The 21,680-nt window shown below is 39.4% G+C and overlaps 5 non-coding genes across 5 annotated transcripts; 3 read left to right on the top strand and 2 right to left on the bottom strand.

Moving 5' to 3' along the window:
- Positions 1-4,341: 4,341 nt before the first annotated feature.
- On the top strand, positions 4,342-4,447 carry Trnal-caa (transfer RNA leucine (anticodon CAA)). Its single transcript has 2 exons — positions 4,342-4,379; positions 4,402-4,447. It is a non-coding gene; the product is annotated as a tRNA-Leu (tRNA).
- A 450-nt stretch (positions 4,448-4,897) lies between these two features.
- Trnaq-cug (transfer RNA glutamine (anticodon CUG)) lies at positions 4,898-4,969 on the bottom strand. Its single transcript has one exon. It is a non-coding gene; the product is annotated as a tRNA-Gln (tRNA).
- Positions 4,970-9,161: 4,192 nt separating this feature from the next.
- Positions 9,162-9,234, top strand: Trnam-cau (transfer RNA methionine (anticodon CAU)). The gene has a single exon. It is a non-coding gene; the product is annotated as a tRNA-Met (tRNA).
- Positions 9,235-13,714: 4,480 nt separating this feature from the next.
- Positions 13,715-13,787, top strand: Trnak-uuu (transfer RNA lysine (anticodon UUU)). The gene has a single exon. It is a non-coding gene; the product is annotated as a tRNA-Lys (tRNA).
- Positions 13,788-17,338: 3,551 nt separating this feature from the next.
- On the bottom strand, positions 17,339-17,411 carry Trnam-cau (transfer RNA methionine (anticodon CAU)). Its single transcript has one exon. It is a non-coding gene; the product is annotated as a tRNA-Met (tRNA).
- Positions 17,412-21,680: the final 4,269 nt, after the last annotated feature.

Genomic DNA, 21,680 nt, shown 5'->3' with positions numbered 1-21,680 from the left:
GTGCTTTTTTTCATTTTTTCACTTCTTACTCAGAAATCTTCAAATTTCCTTGTAGTCTACCAAACATTGACTAAAACCTTTCATCTACGGGCCCTATAAATAATATACTTGTATTAATGAAATGTTTTGTTTTAAAATAAATTTCTATTTGCTAACTTTCCTCAATCCACTTTCCCTATGGGGACCAGTAATTTCTATTGTATTGGCTAAGTCCAGGGAATCTTTGACAGTCTTCATTTTGACATCTCAAAGGCATTTGATACTGTTGACCCCTCCCTCTTTTGGATCAATCTTCCAAGCAGCAAACTGAATAGGACTCCATGACATGGAAGGTATTTTTATTTCCTCTATCCCCTCTTATCTGCCCTTAGCCAAGAGATACTTTTCAGAGTTAGTCTGAAAAAATAATAGGAAAAACACAAGGCTGCAACACATAATGTAAAAAATAAGCCAACAGATTGATGGAACACAATAGGAAATTGAGACATAGATCACAATATCAATAAGAGTTTTGTATAAGAGAAAGAAAAAAATTACAGGTTGATGCTATATATTCAGCAAATGATCTTAGAATGATTGACAAGCTATTTGATAGAAAAAAAAAATCCCAGCTCACTTGTCACACCAAAAATATATTTTAGATCAATTCAAAAAAATTTTTAAAAAAGGTTCAATTTAAAAAATCAACCCATCAAAGTTCTAGAGGGACAAAGAAACCTGATTGATTTTTAATTCTTTTCTAAATATGACACCTCAAATCCCAAAACCACAAATGAATTGATTTGATTACATAAAATTAAAAATAAAATGACTTTTGCATGAAAAAAAACCCTCAAATATTTGAATACTGAAGGAGAATTGGAAATATATTTTTATCAAATAAGACCAGATGAATTTCCTTAAAATACAAAATACTTTCACAAATAGATTTCAAAAATTTGCTCAAAGAAAATGAGCAAAGATGGTTCAAGGGAAAAGAACAAATGGTCAGTAAACCTTTGAATACAGGTGATACTCCTTTTGTAAGATTACCAAAAGATGAGAGACCTTGACAATACTCAGTATTGTTAAGAATGTGAAAATAGATTCCAACCACTGTGGGAATATAAGTGGAAAGAACACTATTGAAAACAATTTGACAGTAGCTAAGTTTTTAAAAATGCACACACTTTTTGAATCTTCTACTCCACTTTTCTCCCATCTGCACAGATGATTGTTTATACAAGTATTATCCGTAGAGCACTGTTTGGATTTGTAAAATACTGGAACCTACATAAAAATCCTTTGATAGGGAACAAGTTAATGAAAATACTATGCAGACATACAATGGAGTGCTGTGCTTTAACTAAAATGAATGAGTTAGATCCATACACACATGCATTGAAATCTGAAATTCATCATTCATTCAAGAAATGTTTGTTGAGTATGCTAGTCACTGTGTTGACTGTGCCAGGGACTCTTCTAGTCTCCAGGACACTGGAGAACAAAACAAAGTTCTTGAGCTCATGCAGTTATTTTTTAGAGGGAAAGACAGAAAACAAACAAACCAAGAATTAAATATGAAATAATGGGGCTGGGGTTCTGGCTCAGTGGTAGAGCGCTTAGATGGCATGTGCGAGGCCCTGGGATTGATACTCAGCACCACATATAAATAAATAAAATAAAAAATCCATTGACCACTTAAAAAAACATTAAAAATATGAAATAGTGTGAAAGATGCCATGAAGAGAAATGAGTTAGGATATGGAGGATGGAAAGTGATGGGGTATTATTAGGTGATTAGGGGAAGTTTCTCTGATGAGGTAGCCAAATGGCTATTGCAGTTTTGAGTCTCAAATCTGAATGTCAATGACATTTATCTCAGAAAAATGAAAACAGGTTCATACAAAAATCGGCAAAAGCACTATTGGTAACAGTCAAGCTTGGAAACAACCCAATGTCCTTGAATGGCAAATGATTATGTAAGCTATGGTATATATCCATATCATGGAACACTAAAAGTGAATGAACTATTGAAACAACTTGAATGAATTGCAAGCAAATTATGCCAAGTGAAAAAAATCAATTCCAAAATGTTACAATCGGTGTTCTTCCATTCATAACATTCTTGAAATTGTAGAGTTAGGGAACAGACCAGTAGTTGCCAGGGTTTAGAGAGAGGGGAAGGAAAAAAGTATCTGTGGCTTTAAAATGGTAACACCAGAGAACCTTGGAATGGAACAGTTCTGTGTCTTGATTGTGGTGTTGGTTATGTGCTATTTACACATGCAATAAAATTACATGGAATTAAACACACAAACACGTGTGCATATGAAAATGGTGAGGACTGAATAATAGTAGACTATAACTATGTCAATTTCCTGGTTGTGGCTAACACCTATAGTCCTAGTTAGTCAGAAGGCTGAGAGAAGAAAATCTCTCGAGTTCAGAAGGTCAAGGCCAGCCTGGGCAACACAGTGAAAACCTGTCTCAAGGAAAAGAAAAATGTTACCACTGGTTGAAACCTGGTGAAGGATATATTAGATCTCTCTCTTTGCTGTTGGACATTGGAGCCTCACATATGTACTCAATCACTGAGCTACCCGTCCAGGTCCAATACCAGCTTTCTGACACTATTGTGTGTTCAAATACTTGAGGCAACATGCCAAGTTTCATTTTTCCCTTTAGAAACATTCTTCTTTGAGACCTCCTTTTATTTTGCCATATACTGATTGCTGTCTAGGTTAACAGCTCAGCAGGTACCCTGAACATTTTCTTTACCTCTCCCCTGTTTTATGTCCCCTACTAGTGATTTCACATTCTTTTTCTTAGTTTAATTCCACATTTGATGCAGCATTCTCCAGAATCTTCCTGAGAAAGAGCAAATGGGACATAAAGTTTTCCTGAGTCCTGGAAATGTCCATTTGGTTGGTAGTTTGACCGGGTTCAGAAATCTGACTGTGGAAATTATTTTTCCTTGTGGAAATGATCTGGAAGGCATTGCCTTACTGTCTGCCAGCCTTCAGTGTTGCTGTGGAGAAAAGATGACATTCTAATTCCTAATCCTTTATATGCATCCTTTTCATTTTCTTTCTGAAAACTTTTAGGATCTTCATTTTTGGTATTTCATGATGACATGCTTTGATGTGTAGCTTTTTCACATATTATTCAGAACATTTGGTGGACTTTAAATCTGTACATTTAAGGTCTTAAATTTTGAAATTTGGATCTGGGGAGATAGCTCAGTTGGTAGAGTGCTTGCCTCAAGCACTAAGGCTCTGAGTTCAGTCCCCAGCACCGCAAAAAAAAAAAAAGAAAAAAAAATTTGAAATATAAAAAATAATTCTGCATTCATAATGTTAATTTTAAGAGTTTTCCTTGCCTTCCCTCATTTCATTAGTGCAGTATCTTCTTTTTCCTAAGAATTTAATTATAATTTTTTAAAAAGACATCCAAATCTATGCATTATGTTTGCTTCCTCTTAGGTCCTCCCCACAAGTTCTGTTTGTATTCATCCTTGTTTTTATTGTTGAAATATTTCCACAAACCTCTGGTTTTCCTTGATTATCATTCATACTTAACATGATGAATGAAAAATCTGAGCATGTTCTGTGGACCTAGGCCAAGCTTTTGGACTGGAGATTTTTGGGGGATCACATGAGACCTGGCCATTTCTTTGGAGGATCTTTAAATATCAGTGTCTGTTCTTATATCTAGTACTAACATCCAGTAGCATGCACCTTAGCAAAATGGAGATGAACTTGTTTGTCTAGTTCTGTAAGTTTGGTGAAGGAATCTGGGGATTTTGGCTCTCTGTTGATATTTCCTTTATACCACTATGGTTTTTTACATTCAGCTCCTCTCCCTCTTTCAACTCCTCATCAGATGGACTCCTATTACATCTACAGCCAGACTTCTTGCTTAAGGCCCCTGAAGCCCACTCACCCTGCCACTCTTGTCTACACCGGTTTTCTCACCTGGTTTGTATTGCTCGCTCACTTCCCTGCAGAACTAGCTGCCAAGTAGGTTGGTGTGCCAAGCAGCATTTCAGGAACCGAGCCCGTGCTTTGTGTCACGGATGAAGGGGACTCTCTTGCTCAATCCAGAGTCAGTGCCCAGTAGTTAGGATCTTCACGCTTCTGTACCCTGGGCATTGGGGGAAGGCGGGGGGAGGGACGGGGGTGGGGGCCGAGGAAAACCTCACCAGACACATCAAAATTCCTGATTTCACTGAGAAAGAGGATTGTTTATTTATAAGGACTTGTATTTCTATTTCTTGGGTTAAACTATTTTCTAAGAAGTTTTATGTGGGCACTGATTACAATTGAAGAATATAATCATTTAGTAATAACTAGCCAGGGTGTCAGGATGGCCGAGTGGTCTAAGGCGCCAGACTCAAGCCTTGCTTCCTCGAGTTGAGGATTCTGGTCTCCGAATGGAGGCGTGGGTTCGAATCCCACTTCTGACACAACTTGTTTTATTCCGTTTATTTATTTTTTGAGCCCCGTAGTCATTTTCCCCGGCCATTTCCTAGCTCTCATTCTATTTTTTCCTGTTCGATATTAACTAAAATGACGGACCTTTAATGAGGTCCGTCCTCTTTCTTTTTCGGTTCGTTCACTGCTTAATCACGAAGCTCGTTTTGTCCTGTGCTCTAGTCAGTTCATTAAAGTCACATTTAAAATTCGCTCTAACCAGGGGACGTAGTGGGTGGGGGTGGGGGAGAGGAAATTAGTGTGATGGGAACAGAAGAGACTCGGTGACTAAAGACTGATTCAGAGGTCACTGATTACTGGGACCGCATACCACATATCCTTTTCTCATTGTCAGAGTTCATCAAAAGGCAAAGACTTGGAATTCAAAGGGGTACAGTTACATTGAGGCCATGTGAAGTGATGCAAAAGAGGGACAATATGAAAGGTTCCACCGAGATTTGAACTCGGATCGCTGGATTCAGAGTCCAGAGTGCTAACCATTACACCATGGAACCCTTCCTAGCCATGGCTGGATACACTGTCCATCTGAGGTCTCTTTGTATTCTTGAAAAACGAAGTCTAGCGAGCGAGTAAATTGAAAATGAATCATCACTTTAAATAAAAGCTCTGTATTTCCTCCTAATTGATGTAAAAGAACTTTTACAAGGGCATTTTTTTCGGATAGAAAACATCTCCATTTTCCAGCGGCGGGGCCATGGAAACGCCAAACAGGGTGGGAGGGGCAGTGGGCGGAGTCCTACACTTTCCAAAGCTGCTTCTTCCCAGGTTTCTTTCCCTCAATCTCAGGGGCAGGGCAGAATTTGATTCAAGAATATTTACCTCTGGAGACTGATTTGCCTTCATTTCCGACCCCTCGAAGCACAAACTGCATTTTAGTCTCACTGTTTGAAAGGGAAGAAAGAAATATCTAACAACTCCCTTTTCCCGTTTCACTTACTCATTTTATGGTATCTGAAGACGTCTCTAGAGCTAACTTAGTGCTTCCCCTCAGCTGTAATCACGAATTTGAATTTTTAAAATCTGTCTTTCCTCACTTAAGTGCCGTAATTAAAGAACGCAATCTTCACTCCTCTTCGACAGTCCAAGATCTGGAACTTAGTTGAAGTTCGGTGTTTGTGCCATGAATGCATAGATGGAAGGATGAGTGAATGAACGAACGGAAGAAGGATGGATGGATGGACAAACGAATGAGTACTCAGTAGGGTAGCACAACTTTAGACTTTTTTGGAGAGTTTCTTGTTGCCTTGGTCCCATAGGCTAATTCTGACAAGTTTAAAGAACCCAAGTGGACACACAGAAACCCTGGAATCATTTTCTGGCATTCATCCTTTTATTTATTTATTTATTTATTTAATATTTTCTACCAAGCAAGGTGCGTGTTAAAAAATAGTCACTCAAGATGGAATTGATAGACTTTTGGGAAACGTGTAGCTGTGGAGTCCAAAGATTTCTGGAGAGATGATTATAAAGTCCTGTCAGGTGCTACTCCCTCCCTTTATGCACACAAACTCTCCATTCTATCTTCTGGAGTCTTCCAGCCTTAAAAGATGGTCTATGCTATTTTAGATCCAGTTGAGGTCTTTCTTCCCTAGCACAGGTGGCATCCTTTATACTTTACAAACCACCACCTTGTTTTAGAAAGAAGGAAGGAAGGACAGAAAGAAAAGGAGAGGAGACTAACCAGCTGGGGATGTAACCCAGTGGTAGAGTGTCTGTTTAGTATGCACAAGACCCTGGGTTTGATCCCTAGCACTAATCCACTAAATAACAGCAACAAAAAGTGTGTTCATATAGTTTAAATATGATACCAGGACCTCAAAAGCATACTTTTTACTACAGGTGAAAAGGGAAAAGGGCGTTAAGTCTAGGTGACTGTTTCCTCTCTCACCTTTAGCACATTTATCTTCTGGAAAGAACAATGGGTAAAGATCTTGAAAATAGGGGTTATGGGGGGAATTTATTCTTCTTTTTAAAAGTTTTAGTTGTCAATGAACTTTTATTTATTAGTGGTGCTGAAAATCGAACCCAGTGCCTTGCTGCATTGAGGTACAACTCCAACTTGATTTATTCAGTCTTCAGTTTGGAGTTATGAAGGCTGCACTATTTTCATGAAATTGCCAATGGTTGGCTCACAAATATTGCAAGGTGAATGTAAACACATGAAAGTCACCAAGGAGAATGACTAGGGGAAAAGATATCTGAGCTCCACAATCCAGAAACGGTTGTTCCTGGTAATCTAAGCAAGAATGATTTGCAGTTACCTGGTAACAGAACTGAATCCAGGAAGAGCAAGTAAATGTGGTATAATCAGTGATCTGGAACTTAACTTAGCAAGAGTGTCCTGTTGAGGGAACTTCAGAACACATAGCTCACCTAAAACTCATGATCTCATGGTTTTCCATCCAGGTTTCTCATCTCTGTATAATTTGCACATTTATCAAATTGGAAAGACATTGTTTCACGTATTTGTTCACAGAAACTTACCATAAGTACTTAATTTTCATGATGTGGGAAAGAGAAAAATGCTTCTGCATTTGACAAAATTTATGGTGTATGGGGAAAAGCAGACAATTACAGAAAACTTTTCAAGAAATATGGTAAGTGCCAAAATAAGTGATGGATTGCACAATAACAGAGCATACCCAAAACATACCAACAGGAATACCCAAATAAGAGCAGGTAACATGATTAAAAGCTGCCAGAGGAAAAGATGATTGAGCCCAAGTCTGCTGTGTGTTCCCAGCATGCTGCCTTTCTCTTTGCTGCACTCATTAGATTGAGTTTTTTTTAAATTCCTTTATGAATTCATGAATTCATTTATTGGATTTATAAAATTAATATAAACTCATTCCAACAACTCAAACATGTTGAAAGTAAAATTTATTATTTCTTTTCCTCTCTCCTGATTACCATCACTGGGAACAATCTGAAGTGTGCCCTTTCTATTGTACTATTATGTAGCAGTCTCTTTTCTGGTAACAATATATCTCAGATGTCATTCATAGCTCAATCTCTCTCTCTCTCTCTCTCTTTTTTTTTTTTTTTTTACAGAAATGTGTCATATGAGGGCTATTAGGTTTCTAAGGATTATTTTCTCCTTCCTCTTCCCCTCAATATCCTCAGCTCCTAAATGTAATCCTGGAAGTTGTGGGAGGGAGACTTCAAGTTAGGCTTTCAGTGAGGCCTAGAGGATGAGTAAAAGCGAAGAGGGGTTGGTCGAGAGGCGAAGCATAGCCTCTTTCGTAGATCCCCACAGCTCAGATCAGCGTGATTCGGGTTCAAAATATGAAATGATTTCTATATCATCGTTGTGGCAATGCTAAGAATAGGGTCTTCTCCGGTATGTGATAAATTTCCTTTCTTCAGTGGTGTAGGCAGGACCTGTCTCAAGTTGCAAACGGATTCAAGGAGACTAACAACCTTACATTCACCCATCAATCATTAAATAATAGAATAAGGCCTAGACAGGTTTCTCATCCTTGTTTATGCAGGCCTAGACAAGTACCTGATATATAGTAGGTGCAGAATACTTTTTAAATAAACGAATGAATTAAATAAAAACCTGTTATACGTTGGATATTTCTGGGTGATGAAAGTACAATGATGATTAAGGGAGAATATTACACAACAGGTGCTCAGTAACTTCGTTAAATGAAATTATTAGTATCAGTTTTAGAGACAATTATGAATGTGACCTCTGGCCTCGGAAAGAAAACAGGTTGTGGAAGGAGAAGAATCTACCTGATTGGGGAGATAGTGAGAATTGCCCACCTCTAATGAAGTTGAGGGCGATGAGATTCGAACCCTCATCCCCCAAGAAGATAGGGGGTTTACCCCCCAAAGCCTTAAACCACTCGGCCACGATACCACCTCGTAGAGGGGGCCTTCGTAGCATTTTCCTGAAATATCTGCTCCATTTCCAGTCCTCTCTCCGCTGCCTTTCTCACACTCCCTTGTGCTTTAGCGGCCCGCCCTCCTTTCCGCACTCCCTCTAGCCCATCACAGCCCGGGAGCTCCCTAACCCCAACGCCGTCCCGGGGCTGACCCGGACCCCACGCCGCGGGCGAAGCGGGAGGGAGGCCGTGGGCAGTCCCCACAGCAGGAGGAAGGCGTGGCGTCGCGCGGACGGATCCCCAGGGAACACTGCAGCGTCGTACCTGCCTGGACCCGGTTCAATAAGCCTGGGACTTCGAGGGTGAGCCAGTCTGGCGGTTGGTTTGAACCGGTTGCTGCTATAGAGAAACAAGGGAAGAAGCCTGAGACCTCCTTCATCCATTTCAGGGAACCAAGAGCCTCCACGGAACCACGCAAAGGACGCAAAAGAGTGCAGCCTTGCGATTTAAGGCTTGTTTGCCTTTGGGAGGTGGCGCAGCTTGAAAGTCCTGATCTTGGAGGGAAAGCCCCTGGCCAAGCAGTGACACAAATAATCCAGGGCCCTGTAGGACACCTGTAAAATCCGGACTCGGTTACCCTCAGAGTCCTTAAAGTCTCTGCGGAAAGATTCTCAGGGAAATGGGATTGGACTTGGTGTTGGCCCCTGCCTTGTTCTGCGTGCCTTCGTCATAGACTGTTTTAGATGCTAATGAAATCACAGTTCCACCTTACTTTAGAAAACTGAATCGGAACACTTACAGTATTTCTTCTAGTAATATTGGTAAATTATCCGTCCAAAAGCGTGAGTCAGTTGCCTCCTTAGCGCAGTAGGCAGCGCGTCAGTCTCATAATCTGAAGGTCCTGAGTTCGAACCTCAGAGGGGGCAATGGGAACTACCGTTTTTCGCTTTTTGCTTTACTTAAAGGAAGCAAACCAGTGAAGAAAGCTCATAAAACTTTGTTTTTTCTCTTTACTTTGTCGTAGGAAAATGTACAAGACGTCTTAAAAACAAGGCATTTGCTTTAATGAGATTGAAGGGGTATTTCGCTGTTTACCTGAGCCATGGGATGTTAAGTTAAAAAATAGAGACTTTCATTAAGGATATTCCAGAATTCTTTCTTTTTTCTTTTCTTTGTTCTCACACCAATCGGAGATGGAGGTAGGAGAGTTGCAAATGCTTTTCAGATATTCTTGGAGATATGTCTTTGTTTCAAAAACGCCAAAGTCAATAAACTCATGGGGCCTAGGGTGTGAAGAGAGGAGGGAAGGTTGTACTGGGAGTGTGGAAGGTGTTACACAGAATGAAATATATTGTATTGATTATTGATTTGGTTATCTTTTTACCATTCTTCTGGAATTGCTTACCACCCAGTCACCATTGGTTACAGCCCATATGAAAAACAAAACCACCTTACCAAAACAAAACAACACAAAACTTTTCCCTCAATCTTCTTGCATTGACCCCCTTTCCCTGCCCCCATTGCTGTTGGCTGGAGTTCTAAGTTATTCAAATTATAAGATGCAGGAAAGGGTAAAAAGAGAAACAAGAAGAGGTGAAGAAGATAAAACTGGTGTCTAAGATAAGCACCTGATTGGATCATGAATAATATCGATATTTAATATCCTGCTCTCAACATCTCAGTTTATAAAGCAGGAAATATTCAACAGATATTTATTCCACACTTTCTATGTGTCAGGCACTGTTCAAGTCTGTGTTTCCTATGACTGTTCTTTCACTGGGCACAGTGGTACAAGCCTGTAATCCCAAGAGCTTGGAAGCCTGAGGCAGGAGGATCACAAATTCAAAGCCAGCCTCAGCAACCCAGAGACCTTGTCTCAAAATTAAAAATAAAAAGGGCTGAGGATGTGGTTCAGTGGTTACTCACCCCTGGATTCAATTCCTAGTACCATCTCATCCCAACCCCTACCACCCCACCCCCACCTCACACATAAACCAGCAAAAAAGTCTATTCTCTCTCAACTTCGAATCCATCCTCCTGTACTCTGTTCTGTGATGTTGAGACTAGGTATCTGCACATTACATTTTCCAAACTTTAGAAGACTGAAGGAAAAGAAGGGACTACTTTTCTGATTTTTGCTCTTCCTCTCAAGTTGTTCCAACAATGACAATTGATTCCAACTTTCATTCTCTTTATGGATTCCCAGAACATCCTATTATAGAAGTACTGGCAGCAGAGGCAACAGCAGCCAGCCAGTAATTCCTATTTGGAGGTCCCAACCTCTTCCTTTTTGTTCCCCCAGCCCTGGGAATGAGTAGTTATTTCCTGCAGTTATTATGTCTGGGTTACCACAGTGTGTCTAGGTGAAATGTATAATGTTATTTCTTTTCTTTTTGGTACCAGATATTGAACCCAGGAGCACTTAACCCCTGAGCCATGTTCTTAGCCCTTTTTATTTTGAAACATGGTCTTGCTAAATTGCTTAGGGCCTTGATAAATTGGTAAAACTGGCTTTGAACTTGCTATTCTCCTGCCTCAGCCTCCTGAGTCCCGGGGGTTACAGGCATGTGCCACTACACCCTGACAGGATCTCAGTTGGACCCTTGCTGATAATGAAGTGGAGGTATAACACTATATGCACCAGGAAAAACTCCTGCTCTCATGGGTTTACATTTCAAAGGAAAACGGGCAATGACAGATAATAAACTCTTAACCAAATATATAAGATAGTAACATATAAGTTACTATATAAGTAAGATATAAACAGGTAGTAATACATGTTATGAAGAAAAATGAAATCAGTGCAAAAGAATAAAGCATAAAGGGGTAAGGAATATTTTATAATAAAGAGTGACCAGGGAGGTCTTTCTGATAAGGAGACATTTTAGCAGAGACCTGGAGAAAGTGAGTGAGTGAACTGTGAGGCTATCAGGGGGAATAGAATTCTAGGCTAGGGGACAACTGGTACAAAGGTCTTGGCAGGAAACTTTTGGAATGTTCAAGGAATCGCAAGGAGACAGGTAGAGTTTAAGGTCAGTGAGCAAGGGGGAACTTGATAGGAGAAAAGGTGATTAGTATAAGTGCAGATCATGTAGGGTCTTAGGTCATGATAACGATGAGAGAGGAGTTTATTTCATAGGTGAAAGAAATAAATAAATAAGGAAATTAACACCAATTAAATTAGGAAATTCAGGATAACTTGTAGTCAGATCTAAATTTATTTATGTAGTCAGCCAGCTCTAAATTTGTTTAGGTTTTATAAGATTGTGACTTCACATTGATTGACTGACACTCTGTGGCCTTCTTGGCTTTCACTCTGAGGGAGAAAGCTACCATGTTGTAGAAGTCTGTGTGGCAAGTAACTCAGGGTGACTTTCAGCCAGTATCTAGAAGAAACTGAGGTCCTTAGGTCAATAGCTCTTGAATAACTTAATTCTACCAATAGCCATATGAGCTTGAAAGTTAATCCTTTCCCAGTTGAGTCTTCAGATGATACCTCAGTCCTTCCTGGCAGACACCTTCTAAGGACCTTGAAGCAGAGAATGCAGCTCAGTCAGACTCAGGCTCCTTACTCTTAGAATTGTCTTCTGTAGACTGGCACTGAAGATGTTACTTCCTCCCAATATTCTCCTTGTTTTTGTTTGATCATTCAGGGCTGGCTTACTGGTCAGAATTAGCAGCAGCTTCCTTGGGTTTCCACAAGGATTATCAAGAGCACTGTAAATGCTCTAGGTTTCCCAGAGAACTCTTGGAAGATCCTAACATTTCCTTGTCTCCTTTATTTCTGCCTTTCCCAGTAAAAAGCTAATGTGGGAAATGAGCCACTGAGAAGAATGAATCGCCTTGACACCTTCTGCTCTCCCAGAACCCAGGGTTGGTATGGGTCCAGGTCTTTTTCTTCTTTCTTCATGTTCCTAAGTCTCTCTGCACAACTCCTTCTCATTGTCTCATAGTCACTAGTTCAAATCTGCATGATTTTCTACTATACAGTGGCCTAGTTTATATTTTCGCATCATCTTTTGCCTTACTCAGAAGCATTCTTTACAGGACAACACTCTGTAGTCTTTTAAAATCACTTCTGATCATATCATTTCTTCCTGTTTAAAATCCTCATTGGCTTCACATTGCTTCTAGGTTGAAGCCTAAACTCTGCACTGCTACTATAGTCTTGGAGCCAGTCAGCTCCTGGTCTGTCCCTGCCTTCTGGTCCACTTCTCCTTCCACCTCTATCAGCACTCTCCCAAGCTCTCTGCACTCAAGCTGCTCGTTTTCTTTCAGAGGATTGCTTTTTGATTTTCCAGGAATGCTGGAAACAAATCTTTGTCCAACTAATTATGGCTGTTCCTCCAGTTCTCAGCTGAAACATCACTTTTTGGGAAAAGTTTTCTCTAATCCTTTGAAAGAGGTCATTTCCCCTTACAGTAGTCTTTTGGGGGATGTGGAGTGCATAATTTAGTCTCATTTTAATTTTACACCCCTCGATTCCCTATATCCTGATATAAATCTATAACATTTTCCATTTTATCTTATAGTATAATCTTGTAGAATACCTCAATCCTTTTTTTGAATAGTGGCACAAATTAATCATGAATTAATCAGAAACAGAACATGGCAATTATTTTATCAAACTCAATCTTTGAGGAAGAAATTTTAGTTGCAGTATTTAAAGGAAGCAAGTAGATGAAAGATTAAAAAATTTGTTTAAGGTGGCATAAACAAAATGATTGAATACTAATTTAGAACATTTTATTATTCTACAATAATAAAATAGTAATAACACCTAAATTTCATCGCACCATTAGTGTGTCCCAGATACTATTCGACGAATTTGCTTACATTATCTCATTTAATTTGAAACTCAGGTCATGAGTTTACACTTGTCTGTTTCTCTCAACATCTTTGTGACCTGAAATTTTTCTTGAAAGCATTCATCACAATGGCTGTTTGAGCAGTTATGGTGTAATTCTTCGTTTGATGACTGCCTCTCCCTTTTAAGGTTGAACTCCATAGGATTCAAACTGGTGCCTATCCACTGCTAAGAACCCAGGGCAAAGCAGAACACCTTGCGCAAAATAAATTCTCAATACCTATTTGTTGTGTGCTCTTTTGTGCTCATTCTGAAGATTATCAGGGAGAATGAAGCATAACCTTTAAAAGATGAAGGACAAGGACTGTTGTGATTTCTCTACTTATAAAATGCTTTTAGAAGTAATAGTTGGGGTTACATTACACAAGGGTGGAAGTTTTTTCCACGAACTAGGGAAGAAATAGTTGGGAGACATATTCAAAAGAGGCACTATGTAATTTGGAATAAAGAAAAGAAACAAATAGAATTAAAGAACTCAAAGTTTTTCCAGGTAGCTTTCTTCCCACTAGGAAATACAGAAAAGTGGATGCTTGCATAGAGCCCGGATAGCTCAGTCGGTAGAGCATCAGACTTTTAATCTGAGGGTCCAGGGTTCAAGTCCCTGTTCGGGCGACTTCAGTTGGGTGATTTTTAAACGTCAAACTCTTAATCGCTCTTTGTAAAACGTTATTTTGTATGGAACAGGTTCCATAGACAGTAAAAATGACAGAAAACAAAAAGTTTTAGGGTCAAATGAGCAAACAACTGGCAGAGTTGACAAAAGAAAGTGAGGCAAGTACATGGAACCCCTGCTAGAAACCGTTTGATTTCGTGAAGACTAGGCTTTCAGGAGTACCATGGAGTACAGGGCTTTGTGCCAGAACTGTCTCTTTGCCTTTTAAGCCCTTTTTACTTAAATAAATAAATAAACGCCAGAGTGAAGTAGCTATACCCTCCTTGTAAAGGGTGTGTGTAATCATCTGTGGAAGTCTCTAAAAGTTGAGTAGAAGTGACCTACTCAAGAGTTGATTGAAAAATGAGTAGCTGAAGAAGATTTTTCTGGACATCCAAGTTCAATAAAGTAGCAAGTTAAAAATTAAGTATTACTAATAACATTCTTTTGACCAGTGGTATTGTAACATTGTTTAGGAAAATAACACACTATATAATTTGACCTGTATGTTTCCATCTCTATCCAGGGTCAAACACAAGGGTCAATAAAACTTTCAGTTGATTTGACGTAGCTTCACTTTTCAGTGGAGAATGTGCCAGTCCATTATTGCTCAATGTAGTCATTAATATTAGTTTACTCCTGTTACTCTGATTATAGTTGCACAGAACAACTTTCTGTTATTTGCTTTCCAGTGCAGTTTATTTTACAAAGGAGGGAACAGGTGATCCATCACTGGTATGGTATATGTTCACATTCTGACTTGTAACATCTCTGACATTTGGTTATTGTTAGTCAGTTTTGGAAGTCTGAAATATTCATGGTGAATTAAAATACAGTTTCTGATTCTGCAAAGGAGAGGAACAGATTCTGAATGGTGAGGGCTCCAACGAGGATTAAGCATTCTCTGAGGAGCTGCCTAAAAAGGTTGAGGCCTCTCCCAAATCCTTAACTGCATCCTTTATCTGTGGCAAATGCAGATGCCTGGAACCAGAGGCTGAGGATCCAGATGACATCTAAAATGTTTCCTATTAGATGCCTCCTAAAGTCTGTACCAGAATAAATTGAGAGACCTATCCTTAAATATATATCCCAAGGACCAGACATTTTGGAGAAGTTGCCCAAGGCATACCTTCTCTTTTCCTAGCACAGATTGAGGCAGAGAGGTATAGTTGGCAGGATGAATTTTGCTGTGTGTGACTCCTGAGGGGACTACTGGAAATAATACAAATGTAATGGGTTACAATAAGATAGTTATAAGGAATATGAAAGGAAAACAATACCATTTAAAATGCTAATTAATTATTGGCTAAAAAAATTAGTGACTGATATGAGAAATTCTTACTGTTTATCAGATAATGTACAATGCACTGGAAATATGAGGTGGGAAAAACAAACTCAGAGATGACTCTAGTGGAGTCCTAGGGAAGTGGGTGAGAAATAGATGATAAAGGTATTAAACAAATAAAAGGACAAGGCAACTTTATAAAGTTTCTATGAAGAAATAAAACAGTTTGAGGTAATGTGATAGGAGGTCAGGGAGTGAGAGTTGCTACAGTGCATTAGTCTCCTAGGGCTACGTGAACAAATTATTACAAACTGGATAGCTTATAACAACAGAGGCCGATAGTCTAAAATCGAAGTATTGGCAGGGCTGTGCTCCCTCTGAAGGCTCTAGGGCAAAATCCTTTATTGGTTACTAAGCACCCTTGATGTTTCTTGTCCACTGGCAGCACAAAGTGAATCTATGCTTGTCTTCATGTCTCTCTCTCTTCACATGGTCTTCTTGTAAGGACAACAGTGTTTAGGACCTGCACTAATCCACCATGACATAATTTAAACTTATCTAATTATATCTGTAAATACATCACTTCCAAATAAGGTCACACACTGAGGTTTCAAAGTCAGGCATTTTCCCCCCGAAGCCAAACTGTATGCAACCTTATGAAAGATGCTTTTCACAAAACTATGGAATTTCAGGCAGGACATGGGAAGACAATTGGTAACATACTACAACTTTCAAACTCCCTTCTCAGATGGACTATCAAGATCAGAAAGCTACTATAAAATCCAATCATTTGGCATCCCCAGCACATCTTTATTTGGCATCTTCAGCTTTCTGTGCCTGGTCTGTTTTGGAATTTCCATTTTCTGCAGGGTTATTTCTAGCCTTGCTAGCATCAGCTTTCCCCTTTTCCTCTTTGGGTACATTCTTTTCCTTCTTTGTGGAGCCTTTTTAGGCAGGATGCAGTGGTGCAAGTTTGGTAGGTCCAGGGGTCATTCTTGCCTCCTCTTCAACCACATCAGGCATCCTTTTTGAAAAATTTTATTTTTATTTGTAGGTGGACACAATACCTTTATTTTATGTATTTATTTTTATGTGGTGCTTAGGATCAAACTCAGTGCCTCATGCATGTTAGGCAAGTGCTCTACCACTGAGCTACAACCCCAGCCCACATCAGGTGTTTTTGAAGAACATTATTTAATCAGGTATAGATGGAAAAACTAGGACCACATTATATAAGGAAACCATGGCAAGATCATGTATGTAGGAAAAAGAATTCACGTACTTTTTTCTTGCATTCAGTCCCATGACGATATTCCCCAGAGTTACAGAGCATGCTTTAAAGACACTACATTGAAAACTGAGTTGACCAGATACATTTTTTTCTTTCCTTTTCTTTCTCTTCCTTCCTTCCTTCCTTTTCTTCCTTTTCTCCTATCCTTCCTTTCCCTCTCTCCCTCCCTCACTCTCTCTCTTTTTCTCCTCCCTCCCTCCCTCCCTTCCTTCCTTCCTTCCTTCCTTCCTTCCTTCCTTCCTTCCTTCCTTCCTTCCTCCCCAAGAAGGTGAATATGCAAGCTCTTGAGTTATTGGAATCTTCCTTTGAACTTAATTTCCAAAAGAAAATTCAAATCAGATGACAAATTTCTCCTGCCAGCACACTGAGATAAAGATATTTTATTCCTTCTAAATGCATTAAATTTCTTAATATCTAGTCTCAACTACAAAATGCTTTTCTCTCTCTCTCTCTCTCTCTCTCTCTCTCTCTCTCTCTCTCTCTCTCTCTCTTTCACAGTACTGGAAATGAACCTGGGGCCACTCTATCATTCCCAACCCTTTTTTATTTTATTTACTTATTATTTTTTATTGGTGAATTACTTATACATATAGTGGGATTCATTGTGATGTACATGCTCATAACATAATTTGGTCAATTTCATTCCCCAGTACATCCACCCTGGCTTCCTGTACTCTTCTGGTTTCCCTTCTATTTCCATAAAATTCCCTTTTGCCCCTAGCTTCCACGCATGTGAAAAAACACACGATCCTTGAGCCCGCTCTCATCCTCTTCTGCAAATGAGGATTTTTCTCTCCTGGGGAGTAAACTTAGATTCTGTATAATTCACTCAATTTTCATCTGTCATCTCTCGGTGAACACCGACACTAGTTTTACACTGACACTAACTTTACAATCTGGTGCATATGAATTGTACTGTCCCACTAAAAGCTAACTGCCCCCTCTGAGGTTCGAACTCAGGACCTTCAGATTATGAGACTGACGCGCTGCCTACTGCGCTAAGGAGGCAGATGAACGGTGGCCTTCATCATGTATTTTTAACATTGAATTTTATTTTGCCTGAACTTCGGTTTCACTATTACAGATTATCTTCATTTAAATTTCTAAAACGAGTTGCTTTCCTGAAGTGTCGTAAAAGTTCGACAGCTTTCAAAACCTAGACAGTTGAAGAAAGTCGCTGTTGATCCTGCTGTTTTTGACCCCCTCACTTGATACTGATAGTGGCCTATTGTCCACATCAGGTGAGAAATTTCCTGTTCAAAAGACTGCTCATTGAACTGAACCTGCTTCCATCCTCTTTGTGTCCATGTAAGAGGAAATCCATCCGCTTCCTCCCTCATCCCTCTCTCCTATACTGGATCCTTCTCACTGGGAAACATTCAAGTGTTTGCTGTCTTAAACAATAAATATTTCCTTGACTCCCAGTTATCACTCCATCTCATTTGTTCCCTCACAAGTCAAATTTATAAAGTCTCCTACCCTCATTTAAAAAAAAAACACCACCCCAAGTTCCACTGACTTTTCAACTCAAACCTCTTGATTCAGGAAAGTCCAAAAGAGGTTCTTTCACATTCAGAACTTCATAGTTTAAAGGGCAAAGTGTTCTTGATGCAAATTCTTGGGGATCTGCTAGTATTCGAGAGCGGTATTAATAGGAGCAGGAAAGAGGTGAAAAGCTTGATTTACCTACTTCCTTGGTTTGTCAAGAGAAAGCTCTGGTTTAGCAATCAAATGCCCACCTTCTAGGAAATCTATCCCTGGAGTTTGAAAAGTCCAGGTTTTCCGTTTTCAGAGATAGGTGTAGAAAGTTGAGAAAATACAAAAAAGATCTTGTAATAACTGGTCTCCCCCTCTCCTGTCCCAGGGAAAGCAACACTTTTATTATCAAATGGATACAATTTAGCTTATCTGACCTCTGTTAGTTGTTGTCTCTGCTTTTCCCTTGGTCACTGATAAAGGTAACCATAGTTTTCAGGTCACAATAATGGATCATTCAGTGTTGCATTACTCCCTGTCATGTGACTTAAACGTGAAATGTTAGTGTTTGTATTAGTAAGTATGAGCAGTTATGGTTCATCTATACTTGTGCCTGTAGATAAACTGTTGTGCTAGCTTCTATCAAGATAGTGCTGGTTTGATTTCTGACATAACATGACCATATTCTGTAAGAGTTCACAAAATGAAAATGGAAACAATTATTATGCAAATGCCAACACATCTCTGAAAAAGTCTAAATAATTGTCTTATTTTAATGACAGATGGAAGGATACATACCACAGAGCATACTGCACAATATGCAAGAGAGAGTTTGGATATGAAAATACATTGGAGATTAAAACTCACAAGACAGGCAAGAACTTTGGAATTAATCAAGGGTTTCTTCATGTTTCAAAATAACCAATGCTCAACTGAAAATGGCATTGGTCAATATATAAAGAAAGAACATATGATTCCTTTATGGTTCCTTTATTCCTCATTTTGTGATTCAGAAGTTTCAATCCATGTATGAAAAGAAAAGAAAATTTTAACAACCATTTGTTGACCTCTTGCAGGGCAGAGCTAATTATGTCAGATGACCTTGCTCTCTACAACATATCAAGTGATGAATCCAATCAGGGCAACAACAAGAACAAAATGTTTCTCCTAGCTCTCACTTTAATTTAGTACATGGCCTTGAAATTATCTTCTTGATTTGTATGAACATTTAATGAAATTACAGGAAACAGAAAACAATGGATATCTTGGTCAAATATGAGTCGGACCTTGCTCATCTATTTGCATATTTGGCAGACAGTGCAAATGCATAGTTTGGCAAATTCAATTTAGACTATGAACTTCTTACCAAAGAAAATGATAAGATTGACATGTTAAATATCCTGTACACAATATTGCTAAAAATGATTGTGATTTGCTTACTTTTGATATGGAGACTTTCCTGTTTATTGAGGTGTTTACTCACTTTTTTACCCTTTTCAAAACATGCAGAGGAACTTAATGAGATGTTTGACCTTATCCGTAAGAAGAAGGTAGTCTCTATAGACAGGTGTTTGCAAGATGGCTATCATCGTTTCCAGTCACAACAAAGATGTTTAACTGCTGGTCTACTGTAAAATCTTGTTTTCAATGCGTTGGGCAACACACATTGAGGGTGAGAATAGATAGGACTATAGTAAAACTCAAATTTATACTTTCATGTTTGATGTCAAAGAACAAAATTTCAAAAAATTTAGTTTAAAATTGAATTATCTTTATTAATTCACAAACTGGGCAGTATCTCTGAAACAGAAAGGTCCTCTAATGAATTAGTCTTCAGCATAAAAAGCTGAAGAAAGAAGAAACAGGGAACAAGAAGTGCATTAGTCATTTCAAAATTACTTTATGTTAAAGTGGAGGTCATTCCTTATCATGCTGGATTAGGTAGACTGATCATCTTTCCATTAGTTGCTAAGAATCTTCCATGTTTTGTTTGTTTGCTTGTTTATCTAACTGGACCTTTGTAAAGTTCAGTTTGATTACTTAACCCAAGTGACTCCATTATGATTTGATCTGGTCTGTTGGGGCAGGAAGTAGCTCAGTCCCAAACACATGCTCTCCATACATTTTATTTAATTTTATTTAGTAGTATGTATCATATAGATTGTGACAAAAAAATACATACTGGAAGGAAAAACATTTTTTTCTTTTTCAAAATAAGGCTCTTTCAGAATACCAAGAACAAACTAAGAAACAAAAAACAGGGCAGACAGGTTAAACAAAACTTTTTCAATTTATTTACTAGATTATACTTATTTGGAATCCAAGTTTTATTTTACAAGTTCAAATCTGTGCTTTAAAACTACATTCTCTGAGGAAAAAAATGGTTTAACTTATGATGACATTCAATATTCAATGTGCTCTGGAGTATTTAAATATTATAGGACATTTTAGACATATGTGTAATGTGAGGGATTTGTAAATGAGAACCTGGTTGTTAAACAGCTGGTCTACCAAAACTTAACTTGTAGATTCAAAATGGATCAATATTTTGGAGGCGCTAGATACTAATTCCCACAAGTCTGAAAACCTGAACTTGCTGGTAGGCAAAATCCTGAATATTCAATATTTAAACATTTTTGTTGAGAAGATATTTAGCTTGATTTTATCACACTAGGAATCTGAGTTTTCTGGGCTCCATAAGAGAAGAACTGCAAGTCAGAGTGAATTTTACCTTTGACCTGTATTCAACTTTAACACTACATTAAAAACAAGCAAGCAAGCAAACAAACAAACAAAAACAAAAACCAAAGCCTGACCTAAGTGTTGCAAGCAGTTCACAGTAACGATATTGGAAAGGAAAGAAAGTAAACAGGAAGGATAAAGACATCCTACTGTATCATGCAACTCCCCAAACATGTAACTGTCATTTTTTAAACTAAATATAGGTAACATGTACGTAAGTAGTTTTATTGTATCTATGTTCTTTTGTTATTGGCTTACATTCTTCTTTGTATTTGTTTTTCGTACATATTTTAAGAGTTTCTTAAAGATCTTAAGAGTCCAAATAACAGAGGACCTGCGTTCAGTCCCTAGCACAAAGGCAGGGGGGTGGGTGGAGAGTGGAAAGGGAGGGAAAGAAGGCAGAATTTGGGGTCCCGCGGTAGACTTATCAGCGTTACAATCTGCATTTTAGCAAGATCCCCAGATGATTTCGAGTACACAATGAGGTTTCCGAAGCACGCTCAACATGCCAGGCCCCCATTAGATTTACTGCCTTTTCTCCTCCGTCTCCTTCCCATCCTCCTTTTTTTGCAGATTCCGAGGACAATATTTAGTCATTCTCATTTCTGCCGGTGTTTTCTGCCTGCATCTCCCCTCGCAGCCACTAGGCAGCTGGAGGCGCGGTGGACGCGCCCAGCCCGCAGCTGCAGCCTCCAGGGCCGCCGTGCCGCCACCCTCGCTCGCCGGGCGCGGTGGCGCGCGCCTGTAATCCCAGTTTCCCGGGAGGCTGAGGTCGGCGGATCGTGGGTGCCCGGGGGTTCGGGGCTGCGGCGCTGTGTGGAGCGGGCGTCCGCACCGGACCCGGCACCAACATGGTGCTCCTGGGGGAGCCCGGGGGTACCAGGTTGTCTAAGGAGGGGGGACCCGGCCCAGGCCGGACACGGAGCAGGTCAAACTCCCCGTGTTGGGCGGCGGTGGGACCGCGCCTGCGAGCAATGCCTGCAATTCCGCCCGGGACATCTCACGAGACCCGGTCTCTTTTCTTCTTCTCTTTATTTCCCTTTTCAAGCTTTCTTTTTT

The sequence above is a fragment of the Sciurus carolinensis genome, chromosome 7, assembly GCF_902686445.1.
Source record: "Sciurus carolinensis chromosome 7, mSciCar1.2, whole genome shotgun sequence".
NCBI lineage: Eukaryota > Metazoa > Chordata > Mammalia > Rodentia > Sciuridae > Sciurus > Sciurus carolinensis.
This window is presented reverse-complemented; position numbering and strand designations above follow the sequence as displayed.